General features: G+C 41.7%; 2 long non-coding RNA genes across 5 annotated transcripts in view; both read left to right on the forward strand.

Annotated features, from left to right (window-relative positions):
• LOC115658043 overlaps window positions 1–15,913 on the forward strand; it is a 68,239-nt gene that overhangs the window by 9,081 nt on the left and 43,245 nt on the right. The gene's annotated exons all lie outside the window — the stretch shown is intronic.
• On the forward strand, window positions 280–14,255 carry LOC115658045. The gene is made up of 3 exons (XR_004002135.1): window positions 280–916; window positions 13,721–13,729; window positions 14,198–14,255. It is a non-coding gene; the product is annotated as an uncharacterized LOC115658045 (long non-coding RNA).

Consider the following 15,913-nt stretch of genomic DNA (forward strand, 5'->3'; position numbering starts at 1 on the left):
AATAAGCTGAAATTGAATATTACTTTCATATACCCACAACACATTTCCATGCACTCTATTCAATGGAAGTTTTACACCTGCTCTGGGGTACAGCTATGGTGATCTGGCTTCCTCTGCAAACTTGTCCTGGCCACAGATGCTCTTTCCCCCACCCCCAGCCCTCACTCTCTTTGCAGAGATCTGTGGGTGCCTCCTATGGAGAGCTGCTCAGGGTCTAGATTTCACTATAATAGTCTTCTCCTCCCTTTGTAGAGCACTAATCCTGATTCACCAGAGCCAGAATCTCTCCTTACATGGCCATAGAAGGGGTTTGTTTTTTTTGGTTTTGAAGTTAATCCAGCTCCGAGCAGGGGTCTTGATGCAATGTCCCCTTATTCATAGGCATGCGGCACTGCACCAGCTGAGATTTTCAATGGGAATCTGACAAACCAAATACTGAAATTTGAGGCCCACTCCTGTTAAATGCTGCTCCCTCTCTGCTCCTGCACTCCTCACCACAGAGGATCCGGGTCCCTAATGTCTGTTTTAACTTTCTGGCAGAGTTTGCACTATGCACATACATTGGGTGGCACCATGCCCACTTATGCCAGTTGCCAGAGCCTAAAGCTGACAAGGGTCAAGCTTGCAAAAAACCACAGTGAGGCACATCAGCTCCAGGAAGATTCTCCAGATGGTGAGGAACACATGCCTCATTACTGAAGGATTGCATTTGTTGGATTTATAAGAATTATATAGGCAATGAGTGCTGCTCCCCTTTATTTAAGCTGTGTCACAGCCCTATTCTGCACCCCATACTCCAGCAAAACTCCCACTGATGTCAAATGGAGTTCACCTCTATGTAAAACAGTGCCAGAACCAACCTTGCAACTAGGGTGACCAGACAGCAAGTGTGAAAAATCAGGACAAGGGGTAAGGGGTAATAGGCACCAATATAAGACAAAGAACCAAATATCGGGACATCTCGTCACCCTACTTGCGACATTCTCACTCATATGATTAGCCCTTGCTGAGGCAAGCAATTTTATTGGCTCCAGTGAGACTATCCGTATGAACAAAATACCACTTCATGATTTAGTGTAAAGTTCTGCTGGGCTGGGCTCTGAGTAAGGAGTGCTGGGAAATCTGCTCATGGGGAAGGAAAGATACATGGCACAATGTTCACCCAGGACTGGCACAAGCCACTGTAAAGCCTGTTTCTTTTTCTGCACATCAGAGAGAGCCACAGAGTGCTGAAACTGGCATGTACTGGTCAGGTGACTTCCTCACCCTCAGAGACCTGTCTTGTAAGGAAAATGCAGGAGGCGTGTGACACACAGCAAACAATAAGTTTGTTTGGCTTTTTCACACAGAACACCATACATCCTACTTGAGGATCTATCCAGATGGTTTCAGAAGAGAAGTTAGAGATTAGGGAAATCTTCATACAAAGGTGAACCCTATACTTAGGTGAAATGTTTACAAAATTGGCCAGTTTTCAAGAGATTAAAAAAAGTTACCCTATGTGTGGGTGCAGAACATGCGCTTGGGACACCACAGTGGTGGGTAGGGTGTCAAAACCTACCAAGGAAAGAATAACAGCATCACCAACATAGACTAATTTGCCCAACTTGAGGGTGGTGCCTTTACACAACATCATCTCCTCAAACGCTGGCAGTACAAGAACACTGTTATAGCACTGTGTAACCTCTTGAGAGCTTGGCTGCTAACCTGGAGATGAGAGAAAAGGCACTTTTGGCCCCAAACTTTTGGACTTCAGATCCATGCCATGGGAGCTCTTCAGGGTTACAGATGTTTCTGAGAGAATTGTCCAACGATATATGGCCTTGGCAAGGCTAAGAGTAATCTCAACACTTACTCTTCCTAAATGCAAATACCAAAATGTCTCTAGTCAAAGCTAGTTGTGATGAATCATGATACAGGGCTAGATGGAAGACGGGATCTGTCAAACAGCACATTTGCCTTTAACAACTTCTGTCTGCAGTGGCCTTGTCAGTGTGAGTACTTACACATAGCACTTTCCACACATAGCACTTTCCACACATGCTCAGTTCAGACATTAAAGCTATTATCCATGCAGATGGGCATTGTGGGAGCTGGAGGCACAAGCCCTCATGTCCCACAACAGTCCAAGTGCAGTCACCATGGTAAGGAATGAAATTATAACCAGAGAAGGGAAACTTTTTCCCTCCTGAAAAAGGAGATTAAAATCCCTACAGTGCCAGCATCAGCAAAACTGGATTTCTGATGAGTACAACTGTAAGCAGAAATTAGAAAGACGTGCTTATAGTTAAACATTATTTCCTCTGCTGGTAAACCACTGTCTACTTTGCCTTCCACTAGATACAACCCCTCTGGAGCTCCTACCTTATTAGAGTGCAGTAATAATTCAGACTAATTACTTTTTTCTTTGTGGGGATCTTACACATTTATAGATATTGAAGGAATGGAATGATTTGTCATTTGATTTCTTTCAGACAGTTTATAGAAAGCAAAACAAAGCCACAGGATACAAGAATGTAGAAGGAATAGTACATTCTGTACATGTACAGTGACACATACTATTATATGCTCTGGAACAATGGTAACTCTCTACTGGACCAAATATTGTTTGTTTGAGGACTTTAAACCAGATCCTACGCCCACTGAAGGCAGTGGGAGTCTTGCTGTTGTCTTCAACAGGAACAGGATCAGACTTCAAATAATGAATAAAGAGAACAGAGGGTAAAATTCCTCCAGTGACTGAATATATACTCGACTACATAATATGATCAGGGTAGCTGGCCCTACACACCCTTCAGCATACAATGTTCTTTATGTAAGATTCTAGGGAGGAGGCAAATGACTATAGTTTTCAAAAGCTTGACTTTATTTGTCAAAAGCATGTAGGTGTTCTGTACAGGCACAACCGCCTAAACTTGCTCAGTCTGATTGTTTTACAGAGGGTTCAGACTCAAAAACACTATCCATGTGAGGGCAGGTGGTTGTGCTGAAAGCCTGTTGTTTGATGGCTGCTGACAGAGGGGAACAAACAGACACACTTTACTGATGACCCAGTTTAAAAACAAGTACAACTGCACGCACACAGATTCTACAGGTGTTACCACATTGGATCACGACATTTCAGGAGCAAGCTTCTTCCCATGATGCCAAAGCATAAATGAGCAAAGCTGCCACACGTAGAGAAAGTCTCCCTCAATTTTGCATACCAGCTATCTGCTCAGCACTGAGGAATCCACTCGGTCCGAGGCTGGGTGATACTAGTTAGAATGTCAGTTTTGAAGATGTGCTGGATGTCTATATGCCTAAATTCTATAGCTCTTAGAAATGAAAAATTACCAAAACTAAACTTAATACATGGCTTGTTATTGCAACTCTACTGCATATATAGTGTGATGGATTTGCCAAACGGGACTACAAATTCCAACAGCCACCTCCCCAGTCTACGTGCTCTTCTCCAGCCAGGTGAAGGGAAAGATCCTGAACTAGGAAATGGCTGGGCTCTGTTCGGGAGTAGGAGTCATGTGGCAGGAGGGAGCTGAAAAGAAGCCCCAAGTACTCTGGACAGAGCAGCATATGGAAAAGGCTGTGATGGCTGGACATCAAAGATCGGTGCAGGTCTGTGAGGGACTTACAAAGAAGCAGCAGCAGTTAATCAGGGAACCAGGGCAGAGAGGCCTCAATGAAAGACACTAACTGAGCCTGGCTTGGAAATCTGCAAATGTTTATTTGCTTGAACAGACACTGGACTGGAAAGTTCACCCCAGGCGTGAGGACCATGACTCTCAACTGGACTACCCCAGGGACTCAAAGAGGAACTGTTTGGCTCACCTTGAACCCTAACTGTTTAAACCTCTGTACCTAGGGTACCTGCAACCTTTCCGTTTCCTGCCAGCCCTAGTAAAAACCTTTCCCTTAGCCATGTGTCTCAGCAGTGATGGGACCCACCAGGGCTAACACCTACGAGGCCCAGCTGCTGGAGCACCTACAATGCTTGCCTCCAAGACATAGCACACTAGGCATGCAACTGGCACCCTAGGGGTTTAGGGTATAGAGGAATCCCTATAACTACAATATCAAACACTACACATAATAATGGACTGGTCTCCCCCTGCTGCTAGTCAAGATGACATGGAGTTACAGCACATACCCCCGTGACTAGTTTTCCTGTAAATAGAGTTTTTAAGCTAGGTTTTAAATAACCTTGCCATTGAAAAGGCTATGGGTACAAAATGGCCTGAGCCATATCATTTAGGATGCAGCCCCTGACACTGAAGATAGAACAAGATAGGTTCAGGGCCACCTCTTGTTAATGAAGATGCAGTTTGCATATAAAACATGGCTCCTGCATGTTTGGATTTTCAGATCTTGTTAACGAGATCCATAACGGTCTGTTTGTTATATTGTGACATAATCCTTGTCTCTCTCTGAGGTCCAGAAAGGTGGGTATTGCTACTGGTTTCCTATGTAGTTGTTTATCTGCTTTGGACTTTGAAAGAGAAGCTGCATAATCAGCTGATAAAAGAATAACATACACGCCCTGCTGGTGGCATCCCTTCATTGTAGAAGTGGCATCCTGGTATCGGCATTGTGCCCAGAAGCTATGCTAGAAATAAATGACTCAACTTCCCTCAGGCTCAAACCAAGCATATTGTGCTGTAAAATAAAGATATGCAATTATTTGGCGGCTGGTCTGAGAGCGTGAGCATGCCTTTGATGAGCATGACATCAAATGCGAGACAGCAATGGTAAAGAATTTGCTGCCTGGAAGCCAGGAGCCTCTTCAACAGAGTGCAGATGAAGATGAAAGGCATATGTTTCTTCCACCCTCTAGCCTTTCTTTGGAAAGTCTTCAGGTGGTCTAGTTGACCTTTCCCCTCCCGTAGTTCTTGCTTGAAAACAGTGCATGTGTTGGTTTGGTAACAGTAGTTGCAATATTATTAATCCTCAGTGCTAGAGAGATATTGAAAGTAAGGTAGGTGTTGTTGCCCTAGGAATGCCTGGGAAGCTCAAGGAATGCCATTTTCCTTCTCTTTCACTTTATTTTGACTAACAGACATATTGGAGCATGAGCTTTCATGGGTGAATACCCACTTCATCGGATGCATGTAGTGGAAATTTCCAGGGGCAGGTATATATATGCAAGCAAGGGGCCCTGAAAAACTCTTGCGGGGGCCCCTGCAGGGTCTGGGGCAAATTGCCCCACTTGCCCCCCCCCCGGGCAGCCCTGCTAAGTATTGCTTGTACTTGCTGGAGAACACAAAGCAGGGGCTTCATTTCACATTAGGCATTTATATCACTGTCACATACATGTAGAATCATAGGACTGGAAGGGACCTCGACAGGTCATCTAGTCCAATCCCCTCTTTGTGACACTCTTTGACAAACTAGTATGTAGACATGAGACCAAGAGGATGCCTGTAACTCTTATGCACCCCTATGCTCTTCGCCAGTTGGCACCAAGAGGTCCTTGGGCCACAGGATATTTCTAGTGGGGTTCCACAAGCATCAGCACTATGCCCATCTCTATTCAACATTTTCATCAATTACCTGGAAGTCCCGGCCGATACAGTTGGTGGATGACACAAAAATTGGAGGACTGTTAAATAAGATGAGGACAGGGCAATCTGGATTACTTGGTAATGCATTTTAATGCAGTGAAAATGTAGCATTCTACCTCTAGGAACAAGGCATGCACGCCATAATTGCAGAATGGGGGACTGTATCCTGGAAAGCAGTGGGCTCTGAAAAGGATTTAGTGGCCATAGTGGACAAGCAACTCAACATGAGCTCCCAGTGCAATACTGTGGCAAAAAAAGGGCTAGTGTGACCCTTGGATGTATGAACAGGAGAGTAGGAAAAAGGAGCAGAGAGGTGATTTGACCTTTGTATACAGCATAGGTGAGACCATTACAGCAATATTGCTACAGTTCTGGTGTCCACATTTTTTAAAAGGATGTTAAAAAAAAATAATCAGAGAGGATCCAGAAGAGAGCCACAAAAGTTATTCAAGGGCTGGAGAAAATGTCATACAGTGAGACTCAGAGAGGTCAATCTGTTTAGTTTATCAAAAAGAAGCATGAGAAGTGACTTGATCATGGCATATATGCTTTTCACTTAATGGGGAGAAAATACTGAGTACTATAGGTTCTTTAATCAAGCAGAGAAAGGCAGAACAAGAACCAATGGCTGGACACTGAAGCCAGACACATTCAAATTAGAGGTTAGGCACACATTTTTAACAGCGAGGGTGATTAACCATTGGAACAAATTACCAATAGAAGTGGTCAATTCTGCTTCTCGTCATATTATCAGATCGAGACTGGATGCCTTTCTGGTAGATGCTCCAGTCCACCACAAGTTACTAGGCTTAACAAAGGGTTACATGGGTGACATTTAAGGGTCTGTGATTAGAGCTGGTCTGGAACTTTAAGAAAATATTTGTTTCCCTGTCAGAAAATGCCAATTTATTGAAACTGAAATTTTCACAGAAATGTATCAGTTTTGATAGGAAGGTTTCTTAGGTCCAGGATGGAATTTCTGGAGGGTGGGAAGAGAGCGAGAGAGAGAGATCCACCACAGAACAGCCTGATGGTTGGGGCAGTCATGTGGAACACCCAGGGTCAAGTCTCTGCTCTGAATCAGACAGAAAAGGGCCCAGAACCTAAGTCAATCGAATCCCAGGCCAGCCCCCTAACCACCCAGCTAGAGAGGCATGCTCTCAAACATTGAACATTCTGAAGGGTCACATTTTCATTCTGATGAGGCATGAAAACATATTTCAAAACCTTGACATTCTTGCCAAAATGAAATTCTTGTTTTCCAGCCCGTCCTGCCAGAGCTCTATGGGATGTCGGACTAGATGATCTAATGGTCCCTTCTGGCCTTAAATGCTACTACTCTATGAAAAGCAGTGAATTATTTAGTAGTGCCTGGATGATTGTCTGTTTTATGGTGGGTGCTGAATTTTCCCTGGTCAGAATAGGTGTTTGATGCTCTGTTGGTAGGAGACCTGGGTATTGTCTAGTCTGTACTGAGTTATGAGGAGAAGAGAGCAGCATGGAGAGAAAGAGAATGGAAGTCACTGGGTCCAAGACAAGCGACTCAATGAGGCAGATAATTGCCCTGTTGGCCTGCCTACTGTCTTCAGCTCTTTCACATTGTACGCTTTCCCCACATCAGAAGTGCCCTTCAGTGCACATTGCACCTCACTTTGGGGAAGTCCTGGAGCGCGCATGGTTTGAAGCCCAGCAGACAGCCAGATTTGTTGAGATCTATCTGACAAAACATCAACAAAGATGGAAGTGGACGTTGGGTTTCAGTTATGAACTTTATTCACATCTGTAAAGTTACTCTCATTTCCAAGTATTTGCAGAATCAGAGCCTTAACCATAAGCTGTTAAATGCCTGCTACAGACGGCAAAGTTAAAAAAAAACTGTTCAAAGACTGTTAAAATATGTCTGTACAGCAACTCGCCATTTGTTCTTACTTCTGTAACATTCAGCAACAATTTGTTATAGTGGGCTATTTGCGTTATTAATTGCCGCTAATGTAGGGGGGCTGCAGTCATAGCAAGGTGCTTGCCTATTGCTAGATGATCTGGGTATGCAAACTAGCTGATTTATCATCACTCTGCTTTGAGTTTCAGTCTTATTCTCCCCAAATTATAATGAACTGCAGTATTAAAAAAATTAATGTACAGAAAGCATGTGGTCCTCTGCAACATAATTCACTTTGTATGACTTCTCAGCACAATGCCAGAATCGACCTCCTGGGCAGCTGAGGAGGATATGCACCACATACATGTAGAAATGAAGACTGATAGTGCCCAATCAATCCATCTCATACCTGCTACAATATTTGTAATATATAACTTCCCAGGCTTATGGCTGTTTACAGTTTCAGCCCACAAAAAGTCTTGAAGTGGCATTGGAGGATTTGATTTCTCCTGAAGCCAGAATCAGATACCTCATAGTAAGCACTTTGGTTTCAGCTCAGTCTACATCTGCACCACTGTCCTTTTAAAGTGTTGTGGTTATTGCTGCCTCTCTGTTTTTTCCTCTTCTAAATCCTTGGTCTAGTTCTAGCCAAATATGAAATGCTCATCTTATATATATGCCAAAAGCGATAATGGCATTAAAGGCTTTTCCTTGGACATTTTGACATGAGGAAGTACCTAGCTCTTCTCCTTAAAGAAAGAAGTGAATTAGTTTCACACGGTAAAACTAAAGTTGGCTTCCTCTGCACAAAACCATGAAGATATTTATATATAATTTATCTTTCTAAGTTGTCATGTGGCAAAAGACCTCTTGCTGTGCAGCAAGCTTCTCTTGCTACTTAGAGAGAATTACGTGATTAAATAGAGACCTGAAAAGTTTTGAACAAGCATTGAAGAAGAAAAGGTTTCCTCTTAAAGCCTTAATGAAGTGGGCTCATTCCTCCTCCAACATCAACTTAGTCTTGTGTAGTTTGTTTTCACTCTGGTTAATCACTGACCAAAGCCGTAGTGCGGACCACCAGTTTCCAATAAACCATAAAAGGCAGATCAGAAGCCATTGTTCTTTTCTGTAGAGCTTAGTAGACAACAGCTGAATAAACCTGTTCAGAGTCAGAACAGTCAAGCAGGAACAGAAGCCCAACAATCAGCTACGGTGAATCCTGAAAAGTAAATTAATTTATTATGACATAATTGATAGCATGTGCAAAGACACTACTCAAGTCTTATGCAATTTTAGGTAATTAAATATGGAATAATCAATGTACAGTAATTAGAGAAAGCAACATTATTACAAACAGACAATTATCCTCCAATGTATCCCATGTAGCATTCAGAACTGCAGGCCAATACCTCTTTCACTGCCTGACAAAGATTTTGGAAAAATTCACCTGAAGAAGCAGTGCCCCCAATAAAATTACATCTTTAGAATGAAACCAACGAAGGCTATTACAACAGAAGCAACAACAGAAGCAGAAGAAACAGCCTTGAATACCGCAGGAAGGATAGTACCTTAGCTGATTGTGATCGCATTTTCATGTAAATAACAAAACTATAGGTAATTTTTTCCTTATGAGATACATATTTTGTCTTACTATGTCATTCAAACTTTGAGCTCTTACAAGAATAATTTCAGTGGTTCTTTTTGCTGCAGAAAAGATCTATCCTTGCCAAAACGCCACCATTTCTTTTTAACTATGTATCCTCATCTGCTAATGTAAAGATTTTGCAATCAATTAATTTAGTCAACTTCTTAAATAAAATATTACCAACTAAAGCCCAGACGCCTTTCTTTTGTTCTGAGTTTGCTTCTGCCCTTTCGCCTGAAGCCCCTCTTACAACGTTCTTATTGAATGCAGTGCCACCCACAGGTCAAGATCTGATCAGCTACATCCTTCCCTGCTTGCCATCAGAGCAGCAAACCGGTAATGACTCCATCAGATGTTTCTGTTCCAATACATTTCTTACAGAGCTGTTTGCTGATAAAGATCCAGGCTTAGGAAGCAAAATGACAAATTAAAAAACACTAGCCAGTGGTGCTGAAGAGCACTTCAGAAGAACAGGCACATCAGTGTACATAGGGAGCACTGAATAGCTAAATTGTACCTCTTTCTTCCTTCCCCAAAAAGATCTTTGAAGATGGAAGAGACAGCCTCCTTTCTATGGCTGTAAACAAAGGTGGCATCACCTATCATCTCCTTCCCTAACTCCAACTCCTAACCCGTGAGTTCATGCTACACACTTCTCGCCTATGTGATCTCCCAGAGTTTTCTTCGGAGTTGTCTCAGGAATGGGAAGATTTCATCTTCACATTCAGAGCTGTAATCTCAACCCAACACATGAGGCTATTTAAATGTGGCAAATGTTTAAACCATTAATTTCAGTGTCCAAGAACTGGAAATTTACTACTAGTTGGTATGTGACATGTCCTAAAGCCAGAGGTAAGACAAGACTTCCCTCCATCTGCTCTGATCAGTTCCTTTTCTCCAGCTGGCATCAATGTGTCATTTCTATTCTCCACACTCTTGGAACTTCTGACAGCTAAAGCTGTGAGATAGGTGATCATTCCAGATACATTTGTGATGCATGATCGGCCATACAAACCAGCTAACTTCCAAGTGGAGCTAAATATCATTTTAGAAATGATCATAGGCAAGTGAATGTACATCATGTACATTGTCTTTCAATGGCATTTTAGTCAAGGGAGAATGATTTCCAATTTCATTGAGGGTCATCTGAAAACAAATACGGGGTGTTCATTTTGCAAAGGCCTGTACATTAAACCAATTACAGCCAAATTACATTTCCAATTGTCAGTTTTAAGAGTGAGAGAAGTTTTGTATTATTCACCCTAATAAAACTTGGCTGCACAGGGGAAAATAATACTTTTCTCTTTAAAAAGACCTTCAGGAGATGGCAGAAATATTAGCTAAGGCAGAGTTACTATCACATTCTGAAGATACAATTCAAAATAACCTAAAAGGCTCTTCTCTAGAGCAGCAGATATACCAAACCTTGGATGCCTCATACTAGAGAGCAAAGATTTCGTTGGTCATGGTACATAAAAAAAGTTCAAATGTAAAGTAAGATTTTAGAAGAAAGTGTCAAGGAAACTAAAATAGTTCCTTTTCTCCCTTTAACTTACCTGAGTTAAAACAAAAAAATTAAAATATGCCAGTGAAAAGAAAGATTAAAGAGTAATAAATGGAGACTGATGAACAGCAACAAATTCCTGTGTGCCACAGTTAAAACAAGGATTTGTTGCTGCTGTCAGGAGAAAAAAAAAAAAGTTCCATGCTTTGGAAAGTCTTGTGGCAAGAATGCCACAAACTTTTTTTTAAGTTTTAGACATAATTTTCTATTTTCCAGCAGTTTATTCCTCTCACCTGCGTACCCCATGGGGAAACACTGATTGCTTTAATTCTAACATTTGGAGTGGAACCCATTCATGAAACTTTCTAGCTGTGTGATTCAAACTAGGCTTCTCTTTCCTCTTTTTGTTCTCACAAGAAAATCAATTCACTTGAAGAGCCTCTTAATCCCATTTTTGCAATCAACAATTGCCACTTGTATATCGCTCTAATAGATTAAGAAGTGGGATGATGCGGTTGTCTGGTCTAATTCAACCCTATTCAGGTAACTGCAGCCTGAGGCACTTTGTAGTGCCAAGTGCAGAACTCTACAGGAAGACTTTTGCTATCATAATTTCCTGTGGAGCTATGCACTGCCCCCACTGAGTAGCCTGAATTACTTTGAATTAGGCCCGACAACCACAGAGAGCAGAAATCCAGCAAGCAACAATAACCAAGTCTTTGAGCATGACTTGCATGGGTTATTTTTTCTTTGCATTAGAACAGAAAGAAGGAATTTCAAAACGCACATCTATTTAAATGACAGCGACCTGCCATAAATCAAGTGTGAAACAAAAGAGAAAACAGTTTAAGTGAGAGAGAAGTTGAAGTGGAGGAAAAATTAATCAAAACAGTTTTCAAAAACTTCATAGTAAGAGCCTGTGAAAAATTTCAGGCCTATAGCATTTCCATGGCAACAGAGAACAAGCACATGTTGGATACCAAAATCATAAAAGGTTTGTTTTGCAAGGATGAAACAGAAACAGATGGATTTGTGCTTAGTCTTAGTTTAATTTGTTAAATGATTTAGACTATTTATCATCAACTCTGTCAAAATATTACAGAAATAATTACAATTTTTTTTTTAAATTGCCAATGGTTCTGCAATGCATGCCTCAAACAAATAGCTCTCCAGAATGTGGATGGGTTTAAAGGCCATAAATGTATGGCTTAAAACCCAGTTCTGGCTTGAAAATCATGCTGACATCACATCCGGTAAAGCAGCTTAATACGGCTTTTCAAATATAGGTGTTTGAATCATAAAACAGTTGCTACAAAGGAACAATTCCGAATGGTGGGCAAAAAATTGGGCATATGTTAAATTGTTAGCTGGTTCCACAGAGTGAATAAATTGGATGATGTGAGTAAAAACGCAATGTCTCAAGGGCTACACGTTAAAAAATGTTCCAGATAAGGAAAATCTGATCTCAGAGGAGTTTTTTGTTTTGTTTTTCTTTTTCTTTTTAATTTGTCATAGTCCCTTAATTATTACCAACATGGCAAAAATGAATTAAATCTAAATTTCTCCTAAGAGTTTCAATCACTATTCCTACTCTTTTACCTTTCTGTGTTCAGAAAATAAAGAGAACAAAGCAGGAGCCCTACTGATTCAAAACTAGCAGAACAGACAAACAACAGAGCACAACTGTTCTCTCATGCATGACTGGGATTAGGATAAAAGCAGAAAAGACTTCTGAGAAAAAGAAAACAACAAAAGAAACAGGAGTGCTGACAAAACTTTTTTTCTTTCTATTGAGGCAAAAGAGAGAAAAAAAGAGCCTTGCTAATAAAAAGAAGAAGAAAAAAGAAAGATAGAAGAAGAAAGATTAACAAACAGAGTGAGGGTTTTCACCTCCTGTTTTACTTTTTACTTTTAGCCCAATCTGGTCAAAGAAACAAGGCGCAGAAGTAAAGTAGATCATAACCTAAGACACTTCAGTAATTTCAAACACCCTGAAGGAAAGGCCCTAACACCACATGATGAACTTTTGTGTTATCGGTCCATTATTTGATCTCAAATATACAGGGCACAATGTCTGTGAGGATCTGAATTTCCTCTCCCCAGTTAAAAGGCAGGATGTTGCAATGAATTCACACACATTCTTCAGGAGGGCAAAACCTATGGGTTAATCTATGTATTTGGCTGCTTTTTAAAAAAAATGCATTCAAAAATTAAAAACCGTAATTGTTTCAAACAGAATGGCCCTGGAGGTCAGAACTGCCAACGTGGCACTGGGTGTTAGGGGGAATTTGAGATCTTCTGGATGCAAACATTCCATCATGTCTGATCATTCAGCAAGTCAAACAAACTAGTTTGACTAAATCACATTTTAAGGTCAGCATAGCTTCAATGGCAGCTGATACCAGAAAAAGCACAAGTGAATTGGGACACCATTTAACAAAGTATCTAAGTTCTCCCATGGAATGAACCAGGAAAGAATCAAAAGGGTTTTTGCAAAATTCAAATAATTTCAGAGTACCGATCCACCAGAGGCACTAGTTCCTGAAAACTAGTTCCTAAAGGGCCAAATATTGCTTTCTACTATACCATGTGAACGTTCAAAGAAATCTACATGGTGTTTGTCATATATCCTCAAAATAAATCCAAAACCTGTAATGGATTTCACACTAGCAGTATTTCTGGATTCATCCACAGATATTTACTCATGTGGACAGTTCAAAACCCATGCACAGGAAAATGTCTTCTTGCAACTATATTGGTTTGTAGTGCAATCCTTTGTAAGCAGTCTTACTATGTTTATTGATAGAATTAGACTTTGTTCTACAAAAGTTGCTCAAAAAGAAAAATCTGCTCTTGGTAATACTCTCAACTGCTGATTCTTTTGTTATCCAGGAAAAAAACACAGCCACCCTCCAACCTAGGGGTCAATAGAGATCTTTAGAGGAGAGGAAGTCCAATGCCAGCCCACAAGAAATGGCAGTTCTGAAACAGGAAGACATTGAACACTGCCAGTTACTGTAAAACACTGAACTCTTCTTGGGAGAAAAAGAAAGATGGAATAAGATCTTGCACTAAATAAGATTCAGAGTCCTTTGAAATACAAAAAGTGTGATATGGGAAAACATAGACATGAGTAATAGGCAGTGGTGAGCTGGATCTGGTTCACTTGAACCAGTTGTTAAATTTTGAAGCAGTTTTAGAACTGGTTGTTAACCTGCTTCCCTGCCAGGGGCGCTGCAGCTTTGATGGGCTCCAGCTGGGAAGTGATATAATTCCTTCTTTGGCCGCCAGGGGCACTGCAGAAGCCATGTGGACCGCCACCTGGCCCTGGGCACATGCCCTGTTGCTGCTGCTGCTCCCCCAACCCCTGGCCCTGGGGCTCCCCTGCCACCTGGTGGGTCCCCAGCTGCTCTGCTGGGCCTGGGCTGAGTCCTGCTGCTTGGACTGCTCCGAGCTGCTCTCCCCATGAGTACCTGCCACCCTGCTCGCAGCCAGCTTCACCTGCTTCAATGAGGAGGGCAGAGAGCAGCTGGGACCCACACATGTGCACACCCTAGGGTGACCAGACAGCAAGTGTGAAAAATTCGGACAGGGGTGGGGGGTAATAGGAGCCTATATAAGAAAAAGACCCAAAAATCAGGACTGCCCCTATAAAATCGGGCCATCTGGTCACCCTAGCACACCTCCAGGGATTGGCGGGGACCCACACATGTGAAACGGAGCTTATTTCTAGTTCAGGCCCATCTTTTTAAAAAAGAACTTTAGGTGGGGTTAACATACATCCGTATTTTCCCGGACATGTCAGGTTTTTTGGTTCGTAAATCGCCATCTGGGAGAAATTTTTTAATTTAAATTTTAAAAATTCCTCCAGGGAAAATACAGATATATGGTCACCCTATTGATACAAAAAATACATACTGTGGCACATCCCTTAAATCAGAACTTTTTATAGGGAAGTGGTTGTTAAGATTTTGGCAGCTCAGTAGGACTGAACAAACGTGTTTGCCAGTGATATGTTCCCTCACACAGAAAGAGGAAGAGAAGCACTTTTCTGTCTAGGTGGCTTATTTCAGTTTAGTAAAAACAACAAGCAAAGAGCTGAACAAGTTGAATATCCAGAAGAGAAATTCATTCTGTAACATTCTGCATCTGAACCAAAACACAAAATGGCAGCTGTCTCATTGCTACCTCTCATAGGGTATGCTCCCTCACCCTGGATTTCTCTTAGCAAGCAATCCTCATGCATTCTGACAGAAGCTCACACCACAATGTACTTTATTTACAATGTCTTTTATGCAGCTTCATATCTCTAGCCCGAGGTTACTCTCACTCTGTCATATTACCTCGGCGGTTGGCAGGGAGACCCAACTTGTTCTATTGTGGAGAAAGTAGATAAGGAAAAGTTATTTACTTATTCCCATAATACAAGAACTAGAGGTCACCAAATGAAAGTAATAGGTAGCAAGTTTAAAACAAATAAAAGGAAGTTCTTCTTCACACAGCGCACAGTCAACTCCTTACCTGAGGAGGTTGTGAAGGCTAAGACTATAACAGCATTTAAAAGAGAACTAGATAAATTCATGGAGGTTAAGTCCATTAATGGCTATTAGCCAGGATGGGTAAGGAATGGTGTCCCTAGCCTCTGTTTGTCGGAGGGTGGAGATGGATAGCAGGAGAGAGATCACTTGATCATTACCTGTTAGGTTCACTCCCTCTGGGGCACCTGGCATTGGCCACTGTTGGCAGACAGGATACTAGGCTAGATGGACCTTTGGTCTGACCCACTATAGCCATTCTTATGTTCTTATGTAACTTTTCAAAGGTGCAATACAGAGAAAACAAGGTCTCTCTTCCATGACCTACACTACAGCCAGGAAAGGGAAAAGGGTTAGAGAGAAGGCATTCAGGTTCGAAGCTGAAGCAAAGCATTACAGAAGATATTAAGTCGGCATTAGGATCTCCTCAAGTTCTGATATCCTGGTCATTGGGGTCAACTGTTGTATAGGCATCCATTGCCTAGTGAGCCATGGCTTTGTCTATTTTTACCCTTACTGAAGTGGAACCGGCAAAAGAGGGCCTTTGACCAATACACCATCCTTGGATTCTCGTACTTCTCCATCTCACCCATTTCAAACATCTTCCAGCACTGAGGTTCCTAGACATTATCAGGCAAATAATCACATAGTTGTCTGGTCTGTCAGTGGCCAGCAAAGTGGCCAGCGGCATAAATGAAAACAAAACCATGTTAACGCTTATTATGAATCACAGCCCATCCAGTGATAATTTTGAACTGAGCTAGAGTGAGCCCTGCAACGTGGGTCACACAC

Source organism: Gopherus evgoodei, chromosome 9 (assembly GCF_007399415.2).
Source record: "Gopherus evgoodei ecotype Sinaloan lineage chromosome 9, rGopEvg1_v1.p, whole genome shotgun sequence".
NCBI lineage: Eukaryota > Metazoa > Chordata > Testudines > Testudinidae > Gopherus > Gopherus evgoodei.